At 41.1% G+C, this 7,021-nt stretch overlaps 1 non-coding gene across 1 annotated transcript; it reads left to right on the plus strand.

Moving 5' to 3' along the window:
- The first annotated feature begins 6,538 nt into the window (after positions 1 to 6,538).
- TRNAC-GCA (transfer RNA cysteine (anticodon GCA)) lies at positions 6,539 to 6,610 on the plus strand. Its single transcript has one exon. It is a non-coding gene; the product is annotated as a tRNA-Cys (tRNA).
- Positions 6,611 to 7,021: the final 411 nt, after the last annotated feature.

The raw sequence follows: 7,021 nt of genomic DNA on the forward strand, positions 1-7,021 counted from the left end.
TACAGGATATTGAATATAGTTTCCTATGCTATTTAGTTGGTCCTTGTTGTTTATCAGGAGTTGTTATCTTAGCTGAACCTTAAAGAGGTTTCAATGGAGGCAGAAAAGAGTAGTATGTGATGCTGAAAAAATATAAAGTATATTCAAGAAATACTGATTAACCCATATGGGCATGGACCATGGAGGAATTCAAAGTTCTGCAGTTCTATCACCAAACTTCTTCTGATTTAGAGCCCCGAAGATGGCAGAATGGCTGAGATTAACTCAGAGTTCATGTCAAGAAAGAACTTGTTCCTAGCAATATCATGTGGTTTCAAGGCCAGAGAATCAATTAAGTAGCTTTTAAAAGCCAAAAAGAATTAGTCTATTTGAATCTGAGATTGAAAGATGAGACCTTGCAAATGTCATACTCCACCTCTGTTCTGCCCTAGACAGGCAGTAGGCACACGGATAACTACTCCCGGTGTGCGGACTGGAATCACTGAGAGAATCTACACATAGAAAAGGCAGCGTACTTCCAAAAAAAGCAGCAAGCCACAGTAGCTGAGGGAGAGCGCTCTACACAGAGAAAGAGTTGTGAAGTCCAGGCTCACTCTCTGGCCCTCTGAGTCAGGGTGAGGTTCTCAAAAGAACAGAAATATGATCAATGAGGTCATTGGCAAGGCAGCCATTCTGCATGACTGTCATTTAAGTTTCTCTGCATAAGAAATTGCCTTTGAGCAGTGGTTCTCAACCTTCCATATCTTGTGGCTGAAACTATTCTCTCTTGTCCCATCAATCACTCAGTCATCTGGGTCCAGCCATAATGGATGACATTAACGTGCTTGCGGATGCAGTTATACTGTTGCATATGACCTCTCAGTTAGCCAAAAAAATCTTAAGACTTGGAGAAAGCGCTCGCCCAAATTCTGCCCTGATTCCCAAGGAAAAATGATGCAGTTTCTCCGAAAACTAAATGGCATTAAAATAGGTTACAGAGAAGGCAAAACTATTATAATTAAAGAGTTTTATGAAAACTAAGAATCAAATGCAATGTGTTGGCCTTGATTAGATTCTTATTTGAACAAACCAATGGTTTTTTAGACAATCAGGAAAATTTAAGCATGGCATAGATATTAGATGACATTAAAGAATTACTCCTAATTTTGTTGGGTATGAATGGCTCTGTGATTATGGTATTTTGATGTCCTTGTCTTTTAGAGACATCTGCTGAAGCATTTAGAAAATTTCTTCTCTGAGATTTGGTTTAGAATATTGTAGTTACCAGGGAGGCATGGAAGGTAAGTTGTAAGTCAAAAGATGAAGCAAAATAGGCAAAATGTTGAAAACTGCTGAAGTTGTGTGGTGGTTCATAGGTTCGTTACACGATTCTCTAATCTTGCATATGTTTGAAATTTTCCATTATAAAATTTTTCTTTTAACCTCCCCAGGCCCATTCACATTGGTCGACTACCTGGAACATTCCATCACACCAGGCTCTCAGGCAAGGAAATCCCTCTACTTACTGGGTATAGCAAGCAAAGAGAGAAAAGAAGGCATTGCCACTGAATGCCCCTTCACCTGTTGTCCCACTGCTGAACCCAAGACTCAGCACTCTCTCAACTTGAATATGTTCAGGTCTGCTACTGTATATGTGAGCTTTTAATCCATGTCTTAACAGTGTCTAAGCAGACACCTCCATCTTGTCCCAGAGAAACTCGCAACAGCCCAGACTGAAATGAGGAATATGTTTCAGCTCTGGTCCTTGATGGGGTCTCAACCTTCTTATACTGATTCCCTGCTCCTGCCCATCAAAAGAGAACCTCATCCTCACACTCTCTCTCCCCAAAGGCTTTTCTAAGTTAGGGAGCTTCTTCTCTTAGCCCTCTGATCCCTTCCTTAGACAAAGGAGACCTTCACTGTCAATTGGTTCAACTCTTTGTCTTACTTAAAGAAATGGTAGGATATAATTATGGGAATCAAAACCTTCTACTGCCAAGTTGTTCTGACCTGTTCAGAACATCTCCAGTCTTTATATAATCTAAAATAAAGTATAATCAGCACTCCTAAACATATTTAGTACTGCTTTGCTCTAATTCAAGTAATCATACCCTGATGGAAAACTTCAATTCTTCCTTCATCTGTCAAGGAAAATTCCTAAGGTATATATATTTTTAAATGGCATATACAATTTTAGTAATATATGGGGAGTAACATGAGGATTTGTACAATTTAGCTTTCAGCAGATTTATAAATAATTGTAATAATGTATATTATTGATAATAATAGATCAAGGTAGCAGAACACATTAAAGCTTATGGACAAAAATCAGAAGATTGTGTGACATGAACACCCAGTAGGGCTGGTGAAAGGTATCATATCAAGGACATTTGGGAATGCCCAGTGGAATGAGACGAGGTAAATGAATGGATTTGGTTGTATGTGCAATGGATGTGGTTACATCCATGATTTCCAGTCAAACAGTCAAGAGATTTATCAGTAGGCACGGAAAGGAGAAAATTGGGATTAACAATGTATGGCCAAGACTACTCAGAGGATATCCAAAGGTTATAGGTGCCCATCCACTCCCGCCAGGTAGAATCATCAGGAAAAGCCCATCACACTTACTCTGCAATGTGAGAAATGGGACCGAGTCAGTTTTCCTGGATGGTTGTAAAGCCAATGTCTAGTCTCGGGGTTGAATGGATAACACTGGTGACACAAACAGCTCTGGGTTAGGAGCACTGCCTGCTAGTCTCAGGAGGGCTGTGGCCTGGGGAGCAGGACACTAAAGACTAAAGAAAATTTTTGGAATGGTAGTACACAGAACTAGTATGGGAGGGAGACTGGAGGCTGCTGAGACCAGCAAAAGACAGAGAACGGCACTAATACAGCAGAGGTGCAAAAAGAAAGGAAGAAAGAAACACGGTGAGAGCTGATATCTACTAAACATTTACTATGCACCAAGCCCTTTACACATATTATCTTTATCTTCCCATCACCTTCAAAACTGGATACCATTATCTTTACTTTGCAGAAGAGGAAATGGAGATTTGCGTTACCCAGATGGTAAGAAGCAGATTCAGGATTCTATCTACTATTGGTTCTGATCTCAAAGTGTAGCCTCTTGGCTATTACTCATAAGAATGGATAGGGGAGCGGATTAAAGAAGATTAAAAAGACTGTATGTGCCAGATGAGAGAAGACTTTTGTAAAATATATTCCTACTGGATTGAAAAAAAGGTAGAAGAATAGATATACCCCACTGCTAACTGGTGATTCACTCTCATTAGTAGGGTTATTACATAAATTCTTCTTTTTACTTTTCTGCAGTTCTTAAGTTTTCTATCATAAGCGTGCATTGTTTTTACAATAAGAAAAAAGTTATATTTAATTTTTTTCAGTGTGGAAGAGGTTTAGAATCCTAAACTCTCCGCCTACGTTTCCAATAATTATCTGTCTCCTATGAAAATGCTGTGAAAATATAAGTGAAAGTGAAAGTTGCTCAGTGGAGTCCGACTCTTTGCAACCCCATGGACTTGGAATTCTCCAGTCCGTGGAATCCTCCAGGCCAGAATATTGGAGCGGATAGCCTTTCCCTTCTCCAGGGGATCTTCCCAACTCAGGGATCGAACCCAGGTCTTCCGTATTGCAGGCGGATTCTTTACCAGTTGAGCCACAAGAGAAGTGAAAATGTAAAGCCCTTGGTTAACTTGGCAATACAGTATTTCCTCAAAGACAACAAGCCCCAGAGGACTGGAAAGAACATCTAGAGGAGGTGTCAGCCCAAGACTTCGGGCAAAAAAGCAACATACCCATAAGCAGAAAAACGATCAGTTTCAGATCTGCCCGGCTGTTATCTCCCTCGTGTGATTTCGCATCCTGTGAATTATTCCAGTGCTTATATATTTATTTTTTAAATACGCAACAGAGAGTTATTCTCCAACTCTCTATCAGCTAAAGTATTAACAGCTTCCAGCTGAGAAAATATCTTTTCACTTTGCTTAAGCCTAATCATCATTTCTTCCTTCCAGTGAGAGATTCAGTATCACACAAAGGATCACAATACAAAAGGCCACATGGGTGATTTTTTTTATCATGTTGCTTGTAGACTTACAATATATAATTTGGGTGTAAATCTATTTAAAGATGTCACTAGTTTGGATTTTCTTTCTAGAAAGAAACCCTTGCCCCTTCATTGTTTGAAAGCCTAAATACACATGTGCCCAAACTAGGAAGCAAAAAAGAATAAAAGGGCTTCTTTTAGAACTTTCAACTTATTTCTTGAAATCTTTGTTTCAAAAATAAAATTATACAGATATGGAACTTTGTACTCCAAACATTTAGTCTACAATGTAAAACTGTGTCTCATCACCAATGAAGGAAAGTGCTACCTCTCCGATGGAAAAGTCCTCTAAATAGAAATATGAAATGTTCAAAGGAGCCATCTCTTCCCCTCACCCAGGATCCCTATAAGAAATGGACTCATCCTCAGTATTGCGTTTTCTTGTCGGTTTCACATACCATTTACAAGTCTGTACTAGCTAGCTTACTGGGCTACAGCTTCTTGTTAAGGAAACGAATCAGGAGTATATTCTCTTTATGAACCAATTTTCTTTGCTCCAAGGCACAAAAACAGCCTGTGCCTGCACCTGGCAGCCCAGACAAGTATCTTGCAAATGGCTGCCTTTTGCTTTTCAGAGACTCAAGGAGAATGGCTTCTAAGCACACTCGTGGCACCAGCAGTTAGTTGGAGTCGCTAACTGGGAGTCACCCCGGCTGCTGCTTGTCTGGCTTGGAGCACTCCTTTTTGCCATTCTTTGACATCCAATAATCTTTGCTAGCCTCTCCTTTATTTTACTTTTTTTAAATTAAAAGTAGTTTATATAGAGTGAAGTAAGTCAGAAAGAGAAAAAATAAATATCATATCTTAATGCAGATATGTGGAATCTAGAAAAATGGCACAAATGAACCTATTTTCAAAGCAGAAATAAAGACACAGCTGTAGAGAACAAACATGCAAACACCAAGTGGGGAGAGGGGTTGGGTGAGATGGGAGATTGGGGTTGATGTGTATGTAGGAGATAGCTGGTGAGGGCCTACTTTACCATGGGAAAAAAAAGAAAGTACAGTCTGTTTGTCGGACGTACATCAAGTTAACCTTAAAAGTGCATTCCAATATACATTAAGTGCAGACAAATACCGTTTGATTCTCCTTCCACGAGGTACTTAGAATAGTCAAATTCGTAGAATCAGAAAGGCAGATGCCAAGGGCTGGGGATGGACGAGGGGAAGAGGGGATGGGAAGTTAGTGTTTGATGGGGACAGAGTTTTGGTTCAGTAAGGTGAAAAATTCAGGAAATGGATGATGGAGAGAATTGCACAACAGTATGAGTGTACTTAGTGCTGCTTAACTTTACAGTTACAAGTGGCTAAAATGTGTGTTTTATATTATGAGACTTTTACCATAATAAAAATAACATTTAAAAAAATAGTTCTCAGAAAGTAATTTGAAACGTGGTCTTCTTTTCATTGTGGTGATTGCTATCTTGAGGAGTTTCTCTTCTCCAGAATTCTCTCCTCACACTTGCCCCCCAGAATACTATTAACTATGAGATGAGGTAGTGCCCCCTTATTCCTGGGGAGTTCATACCCCCAGTGGGTGCCCACATGGTACCAAACTCCATATGGTACCAAAAATATGAAAGTGAAAGTGTTAGTCACTCAGCCATGTCCGGCTCTTTGTGACCCCATGGACTGTAGCCCACCAGACTCCGCTGTCCATGAGATTCTCCAGGCAAGAACACTAGAGTGGGTTGCCATCCCATTCTCCAGGGAGTCTTCCCAACCCAGGGATAGAACCCAGGTCTCCTGCATTACAGGCAGATCTTTACCACTGAGCCACCAGGGAAGACCCTTTATGTCATGAAGGTGAATAGAAAATGAAAGTCGCTCAGTTGTGTCTGACTCTTTGCGACCCCATGGACGATACAGTCCACGGAATTCTCCAGGCCAGAATACTGGAGTGGATAGACTTTCCCTCCTCCAGGGGACCTTTCCAACCCAGGGATGGAACCCAGGTCTCCCTCACTGCAGGTGGATTCGTTACCAGCTGAGCCACAGGAAAGGCCCCTTTGGTGGTGGTGGTGGTTTAGTCACTAAGTCGTGTCTGACTCTTGCAACCCCATGGACTGCATCCTACCAGGCTCCTCTGTCCATGGGAATTCTCCAGGCAAGAATACTGGAGTGGGTTGCCATTTCCTTCTCCAGAAGCCCCCTTTATGTTATACCAAAAACATAAACCATGTTTCTTCTCTACTAATAGACAGGTAACGTGTACAGCATGGAAACATTAGACAAAGGGATGATTCGCATCCAGGGTAGAATGGAGCAGGGACTGGTGTCGGTTTCATCACTTCTCAGAAAGGCATGCAATTTCAAAAAGACTTATTTCTGTATTTTTCCATTTAATATTTTGGACTGCAGTTGACTGCAGGCCACTGAAAACACAGAATGTGAAAGCATGGATCCAGGGGGACCACTATACTCAGATTGGGCTTCCCTAGTGGCTCAGATGGTAAAGCGTCTGCCTGCAATGCGGGAGACCCAGGTTCAATTCCTGGGTTGGGAAGATCCCCTGGAGAAGGAAATGGCAACCCACTCTAGTATTCTTGCCTGGAAAATTCCATGGACGGAGGAGCCTGGTGGGCTACACAGTCCATGGGGTCGCAAAGAGTCAGACACGACTGAGTGACTTCACTATCTTTCTTTCTTTCTTTCTCTCTTTCTTTAGTATACTCAGAAAAGCCACAGTCTAAAAAGGAACACCTTGAATTGTGGAATTCCAAGAATCGACCTGAAAGAAAAGTGTGGAGAGTTAAGAGCACATAAGCAAATATGTGACCATCTCAGGTCAGTGGCAAGGTCTTCCTATACAAAAGGCAGGAACCTGTTCGTGTGTCTGTGGTATAATTCACTTTCTTCTCCTGCAAAAAATGGTAATAATAATAATATGGGCCTCATACAGTTGCCATGAGAATTA

Source organism: Giraffa tippelskirchi, chromosome 12 (genome assembly GCF_054371585.1).
Source record: "Giraffa tippelskirchi isolate mGirTip1 chromosome 12, T2T-mGirTip1v1.2.pri, whole genome shotgun sequence".
NCBI classification, from domain to species: domain Eukaryota; kingdom Metazoa; phylum Chordata; class Mammalia; order Artiodactyla; family Giraffidae; genus Giraffa; species Giraffa tippelskirchi.